Source organism: Talpa europaea, assembly GCF_964194135.1.
Source record: "Talpa europaea genome assembly, chromosome: 4".
NCBI lineage: Eukaryota > Metazoa > Chordata > Mammalia > Eulipotyphla > Talpidae > Talpa > Talpa europaea.
The window spans coordinates 108910759-108929333 of record NC_140070.1 but is presented as its reverse complement, the minus strand read 5'-3'; the positions used below and the strand labels follow the sequence as shown (position 1 = coordinate 108929333).

The window sequence follows — 18575 nt, the reverse complement described above, 5'->3', positions numbered from 1 at the left end:
TTTGGATCTTACTATCATGTCTTTAATTCATTTTGAGTTAATTTTTGTTTAAGGTATGAGATGGTCATCTAGTTTCACTCTTCTGCTTGTGCTTGTTCATTTTTCCAAACATCATTTGTTGAAGACACTCTCCTTTCTCAAATGTATATTCTTGGTTCCTTTGTGATACATTAAATGTTACAAATATAGATTTTTGGGGTTTATTTCTGGGCTCTCCATCTATTCCATTGGTTTATGTGCCTGCTTTTGTTCCAGTATTGTACTGTTCTGATTATTATAGCTTTGAGTATAGTTTGAAGGCTGGGAGTTGATACTGCCACTATTCCTCACTTTTGTCAGGATTACTTTGGCTATTCCATGTCTTTTGTGGTTCCATATGGATTTCAATAATGCTTCTTCTACTCTCTTGAGGAATGCCATTAGAGCCTTGATAAGGATTGTACTGAATCTGTATTTTGCTTTGGGTAAGATGGTCACTTTATTATGTTAATTCTTCTAATTCATTATCAGAGAATATCTTTCCTTTTTCCTATCGTCTTCTGTTTTTATGTTGTTTTTTTTTAACAATGTCTTATAGTTTTCACTGTCCAGGTCCTTCACTTCCACCATTGTTAGGTATACTCTAGTTATTTAATTATTTTTGTTTGTGATTGTGAATGGGAGCAGTCCCACTCTTGGGCATCTAACCAAAGGATATGAAAACATCAATTCAAAAGCTCTGTGTTCTGCAGTTTTTTGCAAAATTATTTATAATAGCTGCAACATGGAAACAACCTAAGTGCTCACTGATAGCTGACTGATAGCCACACTGTAGAATACTATTCACCCATACAAAAGATGAAATACTGTCATTTACAATAAAATAAAAAGAATTCAAGGAAATTATGTGTAGTAAAGCAAGTGAGAATGACAAGACAAACATTGGACATTAACATAATGGTTATTTAACAAAGTAAAATACTTACAGATACTAATGCACATTAATAAATGAAATGAGGTTTCTGAGGTTCAGAGGGAGTGGGAAGGGAGAAAGTCAAGGGGTATGTTAGGGATTTGATGGGGAGAATAAAAGAAAGGTGACACCAAATAAGCAGGACTTAGAAGATCTCTGTCAGGAGAGGGGGCATGTGGATCTTGTCTTGCACCCTAGTTTTATTTTTTTTTTTTTTTAATAGAGGCATGCTTTATTTATTTGTTTGCTGGTTTGTTTGTTTTGTTTATACATGCACTGGGTACAGTCAGAAGCGCGGGAGGGTGAGAGAATTCACCAGAGCCAGAGCGGGGAGCAGAGCAGGCAGAAGGACCGAAGTACACTGCTGAGGGGAGCAGCGGGCGGCAGGAGAGGTCTGCGCGCCATGTGGGACCCTCCTCCGGTGGCCGGGGAGCAGCCGGGGATCGAACCGGCGGCGCAGAGGCCGTGCGCAGTTTCGCAACCGAGCGCTCAACCGCTGCGCCACCGGGGAGGCCCGCACCCTAGTTTTAAATGGGTGTCTTGAACCTCAGGCTCTAGTGTTAAGGCCACTGTACATAAGTTTCCCTAAATAAACTGTAAGTGTGATTAATGGATGTACATTCTGGTTGCTGAAATCAAATTACCTTCTCTATTTTGGGGGAAACTTATTTGATCCCACAGCTATATAGCCCAATGGCACCATGTCTTGGTGTTTAAAATGAGCTCAGTAGGGCTTACTACAATAGCAAGGGAAGCAAATTCAAAAAATAAAGAAATGGCACTACATCAAATTAAAAAGCTTCCATGAAATTTTAGGAACTATCATTAAAACAAAAAGACATTCTGCCAAATTGGGGAGGAGGGGATTAAGCATCATAAATCCAAAAAGGAACTAATAACTGAATTCTACAAAGAACACATACAACTTAATAAGAAATCAAATGACACAATCAACAAATGGGCAGGAGAGCTAAATAGACACTTTTCCCAAGAAGACACACAGACAGCCAATAGGCACATGAAAAAATTCTCGTCACTTATTTTTATCAGGGAAATGCAAATCCAAACCACAATTAGATACCATCTCACACCTGTGAGAATGGCCCACATCAAAAAGAACAGAAAAAAAAAATGCATGTTGCTGAGTGTGGAGAAAAAAGAACTCTCATACACTGTTGGTGGGCATGTAAACCAGCCCAACTTCTATGGATAATAGTATAGAGGTTTTCCAAAACATTAAAATAGATCAACCATATGAGTCAATAATCCTAGGTATCTACAGAAGCATACAAGAACACTAATTCAAAGGTATATATGCACTCCTATGTTCATTACAGCACTATTTACAATATCCAAGCTACAGAAACAACCTAAGTGTCCAAAGACAGTAAATGGATAAAGGAAACATGGTATATTGCAAAATGGAATCCCACTCAGGTATAAAAATAAGATTAAATCTTGCTATTTGCAATAATATGGATGGAATTGGAGGGAATAATGCTAAGCAAAATAAGTTAGTAGGAGAAAGATAAATTTTGGATGGTTTCACGTATATGAGGAATATGGGAAAACCAAAGGGTTACATAAAGACAAACTTTGAAAGCTGACCACAGAGACGAGGCATACAGGAACAGAGGGAGAGGGAGAAAGATGAAAATTGAGACTGTGAGATCACAAGAAACTATGGTGATGGACTATGGGTGCTTTGGTGGTGGGAGAAGTATGGTGACCATTCCTGAGGGGAGAAATCATATATTGTCCCCAAATTAACAACAATGTAATAAAAAAAAAGTAGCATCTTCTAAAAGAAAAGTTTACTTCCCTAAAGATAATCCCTTTTCCCTTATTTCCAATTTTTGGGTGTAAAGAGACTGATTTTACCATAATTTCCATGCAATACAACAAATTATGCTAAATGAATGCAACATAACTCACTGCTTACCCCAACTCTAAATTCTATTCAAATTTCTGCTTTGGTAGTTTCTTGTTTGCCATTCTTTCATGCTAAAGGAAAATTTCTCAGATATCCTTTAAGTTGATTTGCTTAGATACTGGTAAGGAATTCCCAATTTGAATAATCTAATACAGAAATCTTAAACTGGAACTGCAAAAAGAAAGGAATGGTATGGTATGGTATTTCTTAAAATTATAAATTGGTCCTCCAACTATTTTAATATAAAAGTTATTCATTTCTACCTTTTCTTTAAAATAAAAGCAGTGTAACCATTTATTGCATTCTTTTTTTTTTAAACCTTTTTTTTTAAGATTATTTATTTATTTATTATTTTATACAAGCACTGGGTACAGTCAGAAGCGCGGGAGGGTGAGAGAATTCACCAGAGCCAGAGCGGGGAGCAGAGCAGGCAGAAGGACCGAAGTACACTGCTGAGGGGAGCAGCTGGCGGCAGGAGAGGTCTGCGCGCCATGTGGGACCCTCCTCCGGTGGCCAGGGAGCAGCCGGGGATCGAACCGGTGCTGCAGAGGCTGCGGACAGGTTGGCAACCTAGTGCTCAAGCGCTGCGCCACTGGGGAGGCTCCATTTCTTGCATTCTAAGAATCAGCTAGAACCTGATTCATTGCAGTAGTATTTACAATAGGCAAGAATGGAAGGATCTAAGTGCCCATCAATGGATGAGTGAATGAAGAATATGTGAGATACACACACACACACTCCCCTATACATACATACATACATACATACATACATACATACATACAAACTGGAATACTAAACATCTATAAAAAAATAGATGAAACCTTGTCATTTGCAACACCATGGATGGAACTGGAAGGGAATATGCTAAGTGAAATAAGTCTGATGGAGAAAGACAATACTGGATATACCGGATGGTTTCACTCATGTGTGGAATATAAATAAATAAGGCAAAAGAAAGTGAAAACTAAGCCAAAACAAATCCTTGAATTTTGACTCCAGAGCAGAGATTACCAGAAAGGGAGGTGGGTGAGAGCAACAGACTCTGCTCATGGTGGTAGGCATGGTGTGGTAATATACTTTTGAAGAGGGGTGAACCTCCTAAAACATATTATAAATCAATGCTTCGTGAATTTTAAAAAAGGAAATAAATACATAAGTAGAAGCTCAAAAATCAGCTAGAAAGTACCAAGAGACATGTACAAAATAACCCAGAAACTAACCCAACACCATTCAGTAAGATGAAGATGATGTACTAGGGTATGTTCACAAAATGGGATCTTCTAAATTTCACTTCAAACAAATCTACTCCGGAAACACCCAACAATGTGGATGACAGTAACATAACATTTCATAGAAAAAGTCAGCACAGAGCATGATAACCTTTTTGCAAAGAGTGTAGAGTCATCACATCATCTTGTGTGGGGTCATCACATTGTCATGAAGAATTAAATGGCTAAATTAATGCAACATAGCATGCGTAAATTATGAGAGGAAGTCATGAACCGGGGGCTACAGACAACCTAATTGTGGGCATCTGAAATTTTAGAACAAAAGAAAGCCTCATTCAATGTGAATCAAAGATACCCCCTTTTAAATGAACAGCTGTTACCGTGTTTTCTGGGGTCTATTATGCTCTATTTTCCCAACACTGATATTGTAAATGAGATTCTATTTCTCATCTCATTCCAGGCCTAAGGTAAGAGTTACAGCCTCACCTTGTAGGCCAGTGTTTCTCAACCAAGGATGATTTTGCCCACCTCCCCAGTACACACCCAATACACAATACATATACCCCTACACCTCCACCAGACATTTGGCAAGGGCTGCAGATATTTTGGTCACTCTCAACTGGTGAGAGGTATTACAGGCATCTGGTAGGAAGAGGTCAAAATTATCCTACAATACAGAAGACAACTACCCCCTAGACATACTATAAATTACAAATTATCTGGCCCACAATAGTGCTGAAGATGATAAAAGCATTTATGTTTCCTGCACCTAAACTAAACAGGTCTCTAGGACCTAATGCCTCAAATGTCATCCTCAGCATGAGGTGAAAAAACAATATGGGGGCCTCCCTGATGGTGTAGGGGTTAAGTCTCAGTGCTATCACCACTGTGGCCTGAGTTCAATCCCCTGCCAGGTTGTTGACACACATGGTGCAGCAGACCTCTCCTGTCTTGCCTGCTGCTCCCCTTAGCAGCGTGTTTCAATCAATCTGCCTGTTCTACTCCCCACTCTGTCTCTGATGAGTCATCTAACTCCCTCCCCCACTCACACACCCCTCTTGGCCTATAAGCCAGCTCTTCAATGCAAAAATAAATAAAATATTTAAAAAGCAAACAAAATACAAAAGGACTCATATTTAATGACAAATGACCACTAAGGTCAGCAGCAGCCACAATAACTCATTTTGCAAATGAGGAAATGGAGGTGTTGAGAGGAAGCAAATTCACACGTGGTCTGTACCTACCTCCTCCCTCCCACTCCCAGCCCCCACCACTCACTCCTGTCACTCTGCCAAGGCCACAGGGACTGGACAGGCTGTTCACCTCACGAAACCCTACCCTGCAGGGTCTCCCCATGGCTGGCAACTTGGCACCCTGTTCAGTGTCCTTTAAATGTCTCCTTTTCAGAGAGTTCTTAGTCACTCTCCTAAAGAATTAAGTCCCTGATCTCATACATGCTTGTAATATTTTTGTGTGTTTTCAAGTTTCAATTGATATTTTGGCTTGCTTTTCTCCTTTCTGCTCCCCACAAGAATTTAAATTCTGTCGGTTTAGGATCCACTGAACTGTGTTTCCTCCAATACTGTTCAACCAGTACCTATGTTAATCTACTGAAGGAAAGAAGGAAGGAAGGAAGGAAGGAAGGAAGGAAGGAAGGAAGGAAGGAAGGAAGGAAGGGAAGGAAGGGAGGGAGGGAGGGAGGGAGGGAGGGAGGGAGGGAGGGAGGGAGGGAGGGAGGAAGGAAGGGAGGAAGGGAAGGAAAGGAAATAAGGAAGGAACAAGGACATAAAGCAAGAGGGAAGGGAAAGACTAGAAATTAACTGTTACTATTGTTATTTGGAACCCAACAAAGTTTAGCTGTACTCTTTTTTTGAACTCTCTAAAAATGAAATCAGTCCACTAGGGGATGTGGGGGGGGTGAGCAGAGGAGACATAAGCAACCCCAAGATGTTGCTCTGTGCCTTTGGTCATTAGGATATGCTAACTATCTCATCATTGCATTACACTCAAGTTAATCTCTAAGGCTAGTTTTCTTGAACAAGACCTTTCATTTTCCTTTTTCTTTCTCTTTATTGTCTGTTTCCAGGAGTCAAAAAGATGCTGAAGAAGAGGCAGAGTTCACAAATGCTTCACCTTCAACTAGAGCCGAACTAAGGGCTTGGCCTGGAAGAGACAAACTGATTTTTATATTGGTTGCCGCATCTGCTGCTCTGACCAAAAAGGTGAGTTCACAATTATCTTTGGGTGAGCTGTGCTACTTTCTCAGCCTTTTATATAATTTTACCCAAAAAACATTTTTTAGAAAAGAAAGAAATATCCTCCTACAATTACTGCTTACCAGCTGAGTCTCACTTTCCATTAACGAAGTAATTATCCATTGGGTGTGACAAGCAAGAGCCTCAAGAGTATCCTTTGGAGGCAAGTGGCCTGGCCTCCATTCTCTGTCTTCTGGGAGGCAGTTGGAATGCCACTTTTATTTTATTTGCTGACTTTGGAATTTCACTGATCTCTCTTTCCTAGCTTTAAAATGCCTCCTCTCTGTCCATTGGTTCTGGTTCTCTTGTCACAGCATCTCCCACATGATTGCAATGGGAAGCAATGACCCTTGGATCAGGTGTCAGGCCCCAGCACCTAGGAACTCTGCAGTCTTCAAGGTGCCTTGGTTTCAATTCAATTCAACTTGCCTAATGTGTAAGGTCATAGGTAAGGTGGTCTGCTAGTGTGAAATTTCCCACTCTGAAAGGACGGCAGGAGAGATGATTAATGAAAAAATAATTATAATTCAGGGCTGAAAACATTAAATGTCATATGAGAAGCACAGAGGGGTAAAGAAATATTGTTAGGTGCAAATAATGAAGATATCCTAACGAGACGATAATTGGGAAAAGATTTTTAGTAGATTTGTTAACTTGAGGTTGAACTGGAGAGAATAGTTAGAATTTCAATATCTGGGTAAGGAGGGTAGGAAAAGGGCACTCAAGTGGAGGAACTAGCCTTGAGCAAACACAGGGCAGTGAGAACATGGAGTGTAAATAGGAATGAGATACCTCCTGACGTTATTGCGGTTCAGTGTTCTACCGCATTAAGAGGAACCTTGAATGGTCAGCCTCACTGGGCTTTACTTTGGGCTTGTAGGTGGGATATTCTACTCCATCTAGTTATGAGTCAAAAGAAAGTTGGCTGATCCCTTAAGCAGGACACCAACATCTCTCGTCCCATACAACCAGCAAATGGCTCTCCTTAAAGCTGGAATCTCAGGTGACGTCAGGGGTGAAGGCTCCTGCCCATCTCTATCCAACTGGGCAGTGTCCTGGCCGTGGAAGCAGGAATAACAGACAGTCTCAGAGTTTCAGTGCCTACCTTGTCTAACCGGGATTTCCTTTTCTCCACCCAGGATGCTGCCAGCCTTGTCACACCAGTCAGCTGTAAGAAAAGCAGCCCATCCCACTCTTCAGTGGCAGGCAGGGTGGTGACTCCCTGCCCTGTGCATCACCAACCGCCCAGACTTAGCTGAAGGTCGAGCAAATCACATATCATGTGAATAATAACTTCTCTTTGTGTTCCAGTCAGCCTAAGTATATTTTTTCCATATTCAGCTTTAATCCAGACCTATAGTTAATATCAGCTGTGGGTGAGAAATGAGGAAGGTAAAGTTGAAGGAGGTTAGGAATGTACCCAGAGTCATCCAGCTGGTAGGTAGCACAGCCAGGTCCTTCTTACTTTAAACTCCTTCGACCCACAAGACCGCCTCTCATAAAGTCACGCCCACCTCACTCTGATATTCTTATCTGGCAGGTGTCACAGGAGACAGGCCTTGAACTCTTTCTGTTGGTTCCCATGTGAGCTAATGAATATGCCACCCAGACAAGTTATTGGGTTCCCCCTAAACAGGTTTTCACAAGCTTCAAACTGCAAAGTCAGAGAAAATAGGCAGCAGGGGCTCCACCCAACAGCCAGACGCTGCTTTCTACAGGTGACATTCTAATCTCATAGCCTGGCAATATTGGGCAAGAAACATTTTCTAGGCCCTTGTGTGATGCTGAAATTAAAACTTCTCTGACTGATGACATAGGAGTCATGGAAGATAGAGTACAGGCAGACTTGTATCTGGGTGGCCTACTCATGGCCCAAGACAGCTGATCAGGAAAAGGCCATGATCAAAGATAATTGATCACATAGGTTCAAGAGCTGACTCTGCCACTTATTAATTATATCATCTAGAAGTGACTATCCTGAATAAAAATTAAGAATACTAGTACCTGCCTCACAAAAGGTACAACAATGTAATGGGTTCACAGTTATGAAAGTATGATTCCATAGTTGTTCTAAGGCTGATTACTAAACCCTCAGTGACATCCTGACATCACAGCCCCTCATCGTTCAGATCTCAGCTCCCCTGACCACATGTCTAAAGTAGCTTCCCAATCATTCTTTAGCACAGAATCCTATTTTAAATCTCTGTAAGCCCCATTTCTATCTGATATTTTCTTATTTGTCTGCTTTTTTTTTTTTTGCTCTGTTACCACATACAAAACATACATTTCATAAGCAGAGCTTTGGCCTGTCTTAGTGTTTGCTGGATCCCTGCTGGATGCCCAGAACAGCTCCTGTACATAGTAACTAGACATACACATTTTTCCAAGGGAATAAGGGCTTAGAATACATTGTAGGGATTCCAGTTTAAGGAAGTAGATTGAAATACTACTAGGCTGATAAGCAAAGAGACTAAAATAATGGTCGTAGGTTGTCAGCACCTGATGAATCTTAGGAAACATCCAAACATCACTTTTCAGAGAAGAGAGCTGTGGTCTATAGAGAATTCTCAAATAAGAGGGAGAAAAAGCACAAGCAAAGCAGTGCTGTCCTTCCAAAGTCATATGTCTGCTATTTGGTCAATGGAGAATTTATCTTGACAGTAAGTTGTTGTCCCAAGTATTATTATTACTTGTCTTTATCACCAGGTGTCACTGCCATTTTCCATAGGATTTTAGAAAATAAAAGAGGCAGAATTATGCTGTCATGAACACTGAGAGAGAAAAGGCTCAAAGATCTACTGATCCCGCATTTCTTTCACAACATGAAACTCCCACACCCATTTGAAGTAAACTCTATTTCCTGGGGAAGCCTGTTCCATTTCCAGATAACCCTGCTGGTGACTACACCATATGCCAGACAATGGGACAGAGCCCAGAAGGTGGTACCCCAAGCTCCACCCCTCACCACATGCATATATACACTTCCCCTTGCACCAGAACAACTCTATTTTTGTTAATATAATGTCAATATAAATACATTGATCTTCCATGATTTGTTTATGCCTAAATAAAGGCCTGTGTTGATAAAAATCATTTTGAACATCACGGCATTACAAGCTGCCTTATTAAGATAGCTTAAAATCTTTTCCATGTAATAGAAGTGTGTGGAAATCATGTTATAAAATAATGGCTACCACCTTTTTGTTAGAATGAGAACCCCTTTCTTAACATTGTAGGTGAGAAAGAATTGTCTAAACTGCTTTAGAAAGCAGTTTTGACAATTATATAAGGTAAAAGTAAAGACATGCATTCTGCGTGAGCCAGTAATTTCACTTATTAGTATCTTCTCTACAGATACATATGCACATGTGTACAAGGAGACACAAATAAGATTTCGGTAGAATAATACCCACTGAAAGGAATCTAAATGAATGATGGGATTTTACCAACAAGCCCAGATAAGGAGAAGTAATTTCTAAGTCAAGGAGACACAATGTACAAAGGCACTGAGATGGAAAGGAAGAAAGCACATTCCAATCAGAGAACTGAATGTGGCTTGACAAAGCTGTTAGAAAGGGTGTGTGTGGTGTGTTTGTGGGGGGGGTGGGGGTGTGCAGTGAGAAGGGGAGAACCTAGCTGAAGCTGAAAATATAACATGGCGAAGATTAGGAAGAACTTTTTGCAGGTCATTCTAAAGGAATTTAAGATTTCTAAGTAGGTGAGTAGCCATGCTGGTTTGCCTGGACTTGGAGAGCATTAGCACTGAAAGCCCACCTCCTCACACACCCCTCGGTTCTAGCAAACGGGGATGGTTCATCTATTTCATAAGGAACTGACATCACATGCTTGTTTTAGGAGATAACTGCAGCAGGATGGGCAAGTGTTTAGACAGAGGTTGGACAGGAAATAGTGAAGGTAAGAGTGATCCTAGCGAAAGTACAGACTGAGCTAAGAGCAGTGGTATCAGGATGGAGCAATGGAGGCCAATATGAGAAATATCCGGGAAACATAATCAATGGACCTTGGAGTTCTTATATGCTGGGAGGAGGAGAATATTAAGAAGAGGTTCTAAATATTTAAGTTATTTAACTCAGTTGTGCTAGTGCAAGTGACTCAAGGAGAGAAAGGAAGATGTGGATAATAGTTTGGTTTTAAATTTGGGATAAATTCTAACTCAGAAGAATTCATAGAGAAAGTTTAATTGGGATAGTACTTTTAAAGATTGCTAGGATCATTTTTCTGGAAAAGAGTGCAATAAGGTTGGGACAAGCATTTGCCAAACAAAAACAAAAGCAAAAGCAAACCAATAAATCCTGCTTGAATAAAGGTGGAAAAGCTAGAATATTTCTATAATGGTGTGTAGTTACAGAACATACTTATTCTAGGAGCAATGACTTCTTGTTCTGGATACAATGCTGATTAGATGACTAAGTGAGAAAAGAGAAAGGTATTGTTTTTCTGAAAGTACAGAATAAGACGCGTCTACCATGGAGACGCGTTTACCATGGAGGCGTATCAAGGATGGCATGGGGTGATACAGATGAATTCCAGGGGTCCTTCCAGGGAGGTTGAGATATTGATCCCTCCAGCTTGAAACAGGCCTATTTTTCTGCCTGATTTGCACTGTGCAAATACGTCCACTTTTCTATGTGTATCATTAATAATTTGGGAGCACTGTACTAAGGAAATCCTTTCTCTTTGTTGGTTTAGAGTCAAATTTAAATTGACATAAAACTGCACCTAGGTTTTTATCAGAATGAGAAAAATAAAATAATTTTTTCTTTCTGGCTCATAGATTTATTTTTCAGTTTTATTAAGATGTAATTGATAAATATTGTATTAATATACAATGTGATAATTTAATATACATATGTCTTGAGAACTACTTAAATTCCTTATAAGCAAAACCTTTGTGTTTGACATGCAATTTGCAGCAACATGGATGGAGCTGGAAGGGATCATGCTCAGCTAAATAAGCCAGAAAGAAAAAGAAAAATACCGGATGGTCTCACTCATAGCAGGAATCTAGAAAACTTAAATAAGGGACCAGGAAAAAGAATAAGAAAGAAAATATCAAAATCAACAAACAACTATGAACCAGAGACACTCTATGGGGGGTGGGGGGGCAGGGAAAGGAGGGCTTGGGGTCAAAATAAGGGGGTTGTAATTGTATGGGGAAAAGAGAAAAAAAGAAAGAGAGAAAGAGAGAAAGAGAGAGAGAGAGAGAAAGAGAGAGAGAAAGAGAGAGAGAGAGAGAGAGAGAGAGAAAGAGAGAGAGAGAGAAAGAAAGAAAGAAAGAAAGAAAGAAAGAAAGAAAGAAAGAAAGAAAGAAAGAAAGAAAGAAAGAAAGAAAGAAAGAAAGAAAGAAAGAAAGAAAGAAAGAAAGAAAGAAAGAAAGAAAGAAAGAAAGAAAGAAAGAAAGAAAGAAAGAAAGAAAGAAAGAAAGAAAGAAAGAAAGAAAGAAAGAAAGAAAGAAAGAAAGGAAAAAAAAAAACTGTGTACCCATTTTTCTGTGGTATAAATGCTATTTTCTTTAAAAACTGTTAAACTCAGCTAAAGATGAGGTCATTTGTCTGTTATCTTTGTGTAACATTTGATATCAGTGTAGCTACTCACCTAGGAACCCTTACAGAATGACTAGCCTTTCAATAACTTATTATCATGATATAAGAAAAGAACTGGATTAAGGGCCTCCCTTGGTGGCGCAGCGGTTGAGCGCTGGGCTGCTGCGAGGCTGCCTGCAGCCTCTGCAGTGCAGGTTCGTTCCTCAGCCGCCAGCGAGCGTCCCACAAAAAAAAAAAAAAAAAAAAAAAAGAACTGGATTAAGAGAACCAAAAATACAGTGATAATAATACAGAAAAGTGTTACATTTCTCTTTTCTTTTATTGTGAAATAAATTTTTGTATTTATTAATATATATCTATATAAAATACACAAAATATTTCCATCCAATTTAATAGATAATTATAAGATGCACATTTGTGACTCATCATCTATACTAAGAAAGTAAACGCCAAGCCAGTTTCGAAAAAATAGTTGTAGTGGACATTACTGGGTCCATTGGTGAAATTTGAATGTGGTTTGGGTATTAGTTGAGCTACAAACTCACTGACCAAAAAAACTGGAGGACTTTTAATGAAAATGCAGATGATAATAGAGCATTTACCATATGGTTTCATTTTGGTAAAAGAGGCAACATGTGCAGTAAGTTAATGATGGTGATCTCTGAGTTGCGGGAAGGTAAGGTTTTATTTATATTTTCTAATGTTAAAAATGTGAATGTATTGCTTCTGTAACAATAAATGCATACCATGTATTAATAAAGATACCCTGAGATACTATCATTAACAACTTGACCCAGCATTTGATCATCTGTGTTATTCTATATCATTTACATCTGGCATCCCAGGATATTTGAAAGAAGAAGAAATTCTGGTATCCTTTACCCATACTAGTCTCTCAATTTTCCAGTCTTAACAGGTTGTTCATTTCCCTATTACCTATCCTAATTTCACCATCTGCTGCTTATGCCTATTTGCTTCCAAGAAAATGCCAATTCTCCAGCAAATTATGAGACTCCTTTTCTATCTATCAAAACCAGAATTGTATGTGATGGTTTGATGGTGCCATCTTATAGAATTTCAAGATAACTTCTCCAAGGCTGCGTTCATGTCTGAATATCAGTTATGAAAATGAATCAAATGGTCTGGTCACTCTAGGTTATTCTGATGTTGATTTTATTAATATGGCAAGTGACTAGGGAGCCACACAGTGGCAGTTAGCTCCCATTCTTATGGCATGCTCTGTCCTCATGCTCCCTCTGATAGTTCCAAGCAGGTGGTGTCACAATACATAGATATCAATTTACACAAATGGTGCAATAGAATCCACCCTTGTTTGACCTTAGAAGTCATATAGGCAGTTTTAAAGGGGAGGCAGGCATCTCCATGGAAGATATTTATGCCTTCAACGCCTTAGATGAGGGCACTTCAAGCGGTCAGCAAGTGCTTATCAGAAAGCTCCTATTATTACATGAACTACAGGTATCACAATTTAAAGTAACAAGAGGTCTTATAATTCAGCCCAATCTGCTACACATGGAGAAACTGAGGCCTAGAGAAGGAAAAATTATTTAAGAGGATCCCAGTTCAGACTAGAACCTAAGCTTCCCCATCTCCAAGACAACATTTCCCCTCTAACACCAGTGGTTGCAAACCTGTGGACCTCAATTTTTAATAAATCTTAGAGTTCTTGCAGTGAGTTCAAGGACTCAGATGCTCAATAAGCATTGATGCAACACTCATAAGCACTCATGAAGAGCTCAGCCATTTGAGAGTATGTGGTATTTTTTGAAATGTTATATAAATGTGCAAAAAAATTAAAACATGGTAATTGTCACTGCTAGCAACGCGGAGGCTCTCTGGCAGTCCTTACTAACTACACTCACACTCTGCTAATCTCCCTAATTGGGAGGTGACTTTTGTAACAGCCATCTCCTTATCTTTAAAAAAATTATTTTTTCTAAGTGTGTATATACCATCACAATATTTTTGAAATTCATATGATTGAAATCACACTGATTATATGCTTTTGTGGGTTTGGGGCTTTTTCTGCTTATTATATGTGTGAGATGTAACCATTTTATTGCACAAAATTGTAGTTTATTCATTTTCATTGTGTCAGAATACAACACTGTAAAGCCATACTTAAAAGTAAATTAGTTTTACTGTTGAAATTTTGGATTGCTTCCACTTTGGAATTGATCTATGCACTAGAAAAATTACACTAACCTGCTGAACTCCATCTTTCACCAAATATTTGGCCCTAGAACTTTTCTTTATGTACTTAATAACTAATACAGGAACTCACACATACTAAGTGTTCAATAAATGAGGAAAGGTGGGGGGAAGGAGGAAGGGCATATCTCTAGCTCACCTTTCATTTTGTGTAGAGCTAACATTTAATAAAGAGCAAAATTTAAAATCTCCCATTAAGGTATTGGCTCTGCGAAGGCAAGAACCAAGTTTCATCTCTCTCCATAGCATCCACACTGCAGAAACTCTTTACACGTGTTCAGTTAATATGATTTGCTATTGTCTAAGACTGAGAAAAGATGGGTGACATGAAGATATTTGAGGGGTATGTCAATAGGGACTGTGGGGATATACAGGTGTGGTCCAAAGGTATTATTGAGTGCCCCCCCTCCTGGAAGTGACTATGACAAATTAATCTTTATAGCAATCACTTTTCTTAGGGGGAAACTTCTTTACTCCTAAATAAATAGATAAGAATAAAGGGAATTGGAATCTCCCCTCTAAACTAGACACTGAACAGCTTTACCCTCAGCTAGTTTCTCTGCCTATTGAGAACAAATGTTTCTTTGGTCAATAAACATATAGTCCACATTTCCAAGTCTTACATAATATCTGAAACATAGCATGTAAATATGGGACTACCAACTAAACGCATCAGAATCATAAGGACTCTGAAAATGCAGAACCTAGTCCATCATCCAAATTTCTGACAGTAAGGTATTTCCAGGTTATTTCTACCTCAGTATTCCACCTGATTCTTTATTTTATTTTATATATTTTTTACATCATTTTTCATTTTTGCACAATGTATGCATTTTCATCTTGGTTATATTCCCCATACAATTCCCACCCCCCCTTATTTTGACCCTATTCCCTCCTCCCTTCCTCCCGGCCCCGTAGTGTATCTCTGGTTTATAGTTGCTTGTTAATTTTGATTTTTACTTTATTATAGTCTTTTTCCTGGTCCCTTATTTAGGTTTTATAAATTCCTGCTATGAGTAAAACCATCCATTATTTTTCTTTTTCTTTCTGGCTTATTTCCATGTTGCTGCAAATTGCATGAGTTTATCTTTTTTGATTGCTAAGTAATACTCCATTGTGTATATGTACCACGTCTTCTTGAGCCAGTCATCTATTTTTGGGCATTTGGGTTGTTTCCAAAGCTTAGCTATTGTAAACAGTGCTGCTATAAACATAAGGGGTGCAGGTGCCCTTTTGAATTAATGTTTCTGTGTCCTTTGGTAAATACCTAGGAGTAGAATTGCTGGATCATATAGAAGCGCCATCTTTAGCAGGTTGAGGAATCTCCACACAGCGTTCCATAGTGGTTGGACCACTGATTCTTATGCACACTGGCATTTGGAAACTACTGACAGTTATAGTTTCTTCTATATGGACAAGTAAACTTTCTTTTCTTTCTTTTATCAAATGAGTATTAGAGTGATAACTACCTCACAAGGTTGATGTGACAATTACAAAACAAAATATTAACAAATACAGTTCATCAATAACTTAAAAGAATCATGCACTACTGCCAAGTGGTGTATATTCCAGGAATTAAAAAAAAATCAGTTAATCCATTTTAATAGACTCAAAAATAAAAAAAATCAATTCAGAAAAATATTTGATAAAAATTTTACACCTGTTAATGATTAAAAAAGTCAAAGAAATTCAGACTATAAGGGAACTTTCCTGTTTTAACAAAGACATTCTTTAATAAACCTACATGATTTAATGATGACAGACTAAATGGTCTTTCTCGTCCTTTTTCAAGATAATACTAGAGTAGCTAGTAGTTCTTTTAAACATAAAAAAAGAAATGGTACACAGAAATAAAACTGTCCATATTTGTAGATGATACAATTTCAATATAGAAAATGCCAAGGAACTAAAAAAAACAAAAACAAAAACAAAAACAAAACACTTCTTCGAACTAATCAATGAGTTTACCATCATCATCATAAGATACAAGAACACAAGATAATATGCAAAAGTGAATTTAACTTCTGTTCTAGGAATGAACCCATTGGATAGCAAAATTAAAAATACAAGACTATAATCACTCAAAAAAAGAAACACTAGATATAAATATAACAAAGCACATATAGGACTTGTATGTTGAAAAATAAAAAATACAGCCTCCCTGGTGGTGCAAGGGTTTAAGCACAGCACAATGAGGCTATCTGAGGCCTCTGCAGCGAGTTCCATCCCTGGCCAGCCAAAGAGCTACCCACATGGTAGAGCAGACCTCTCCTGTCTTGCCTGCTGCTCCTCTCAGAAGTGTGTTTCAGTAGATCTGCCTGTTCTATTCCCCGCTCTGTCTCTGGTGAATCCTCTCACCCCACCCCCCAGCACCTCTGGCTTGTACCCCAGTTCTTGTATGCATAAATAAATAAATATTAAAAAAATACAAAATATTAATGAAAGAAACAAAAGATTCAAATAAATAGAGAGACATATCATACTCATGTTTCGGAAAATTCAACATAATAAAGATTTTGATGACCCCAAACCGATACACAGATTTAACACAAATCCTAGGCAAATCTCAGAAAGAATTTTTTGTAGATATGAATAAAATTATTCTAAAATTTGCAGAAAGACAAAGGAACTATAATAAATAAAAAGATTTTGAAAAATAAAGATAAAGGAGTACTCAGTCTACCTGATTCTAAGACTTTTATTGATATAACTACTTTAAACAAGACCACAGAAAAAGATCAATGGAAATACACTTCCACTTGCTCAACTGACTTTGGATAAATGTGTACAAGCAACTCAATGGAGAAAAAAATAATCTTTTCAACAGGACTGGAAGTAAAATCCATAAGCCAAAAAAAAAAAAAAGAACTTCAACTTAGGTCACACACCTTATATAAAAGTTAAATGTGAAGCATAGAACTTCAAGAAAAAAGGTAGGAAAAATCTTGGCACCTGGAGCTAGGCAAACAGCTTTTAGAGTTGACTTCAAAAGCACTATCTATGAAAGTAAAAAATTGATAAATTAGATTTTATAAAAAGTGAAAACTTTGTTTCAAATATAAATGTTTTGGACTTGTTAAGTGCTAGGCATTCTTCTAAACAATGCCATGTACCTGTGATAAGTCAATCAATAAGCCATTAAAAATTAAATAGAAAAGTATATCCTCCTTGGGATATTGGAATACGCCATTTTTCTTTGCATCTTCTTTTGCTATTTTGAGTTGGCCAATTAATTTATACAGGGACATGCTGGATGCAATTATTTTAATGATACTAGAACTGAAAAGTAATTTTTTTTTTTCTGCTCTGGGATCTGGCGTAAAAGTTCAGAAAGAAGATGATTAGATTTTTCTCCCTGTAAGACTGAAACCCCCACACTCAAATCTGTATTAAAGAACAGATACAACAACTGTGACCATGGAGGATAGAATTTGATACCAAAATAATAGGGATTCTAGCTTTTATTTATTCCTCCTAGAGGAGAAACAGCAGGGGGAAGCTACGTAAGACGCTTTTCTGAAATGAAATATGAAGGACCCCAGTAAGTTGCTTAAGCCCCATTCACCTCTGCAGCGGGTGTCCGTTGTGGTCAGAATGGACCCTTTACATGCAGATGATGTCTTTGCCCTGAAAGACCTTTAAATAAAGATAAGTTTCCCAACTTCCTACTGCACACTCTTCATCCTTCCCTGGCATGGACAGCGACAAACATGGCATTTCTTCCATCATCATCATATCTTTTCATAGCAGATCCACGTTAGTGTGAGAGGGGCATTGAAAGCTGATCTGTCCTTACAAATGTGCACAGCCCCTAAGGACTTGATTTTAGGCCCCTATGACAGACTTTTAACCTGAAAAAGAAATCCCTATAGCTTATACAAGATGCATGTAAGATTTATATGCAGAGATGTTTACTGCAATATTCATAGTGACAATAAATAGAAACAATCTTTCTATAAAAGAATAAAGTAATCATTGAATAATGTTACATAGTCATTAAAATAATTCTTATTCATTTTAATAACATGGGGAAAATATATATGTAATAATAAATGAAGAGAAACAACATTATGCTACATAATTTCAAATTTAACTGAAAAAAGTGAGAGACATAAACTAAAAAGGGAAGTTAGAAATATCAAATAAAATACTAATGGTTTTTGCCTTAGGTGATGGCATCATTGTGGTTTTTCTTTCACTTCCATTTAATACATTTTGATTATTTAATAAGTTTCATTTTTCAAATTGGAAAACATGGGGGGAGTATTACAAGGTATATATTTTTGAAAGTCCTTTTTGAAACCTCTTCACAGATATCTAAAATACCAGCAGGAACATTCCTTATTTTATATTCTCTCTAGCAAATAAAATCACATGGAAAACTTGACCATTTTAAACACAAACTGT

The 18575-nt window shown here is 38.0% G+C and overlaps 1 protein-coding gene across 1 annotated transcript in view; it reads right to left on the bottom strand.

The window, feature by feature from the left end:
• ATP13A4 (ATPase 13A4) overlaps positions 1 to 18575 on the bottom strand; it is a gene marked incomplete at its 3' end in the record, with an annotated part of 104324 nt that overhangs the window by 74904 nt on the left and 10845 nt on the right. The window lies entirely within an intron of this gene.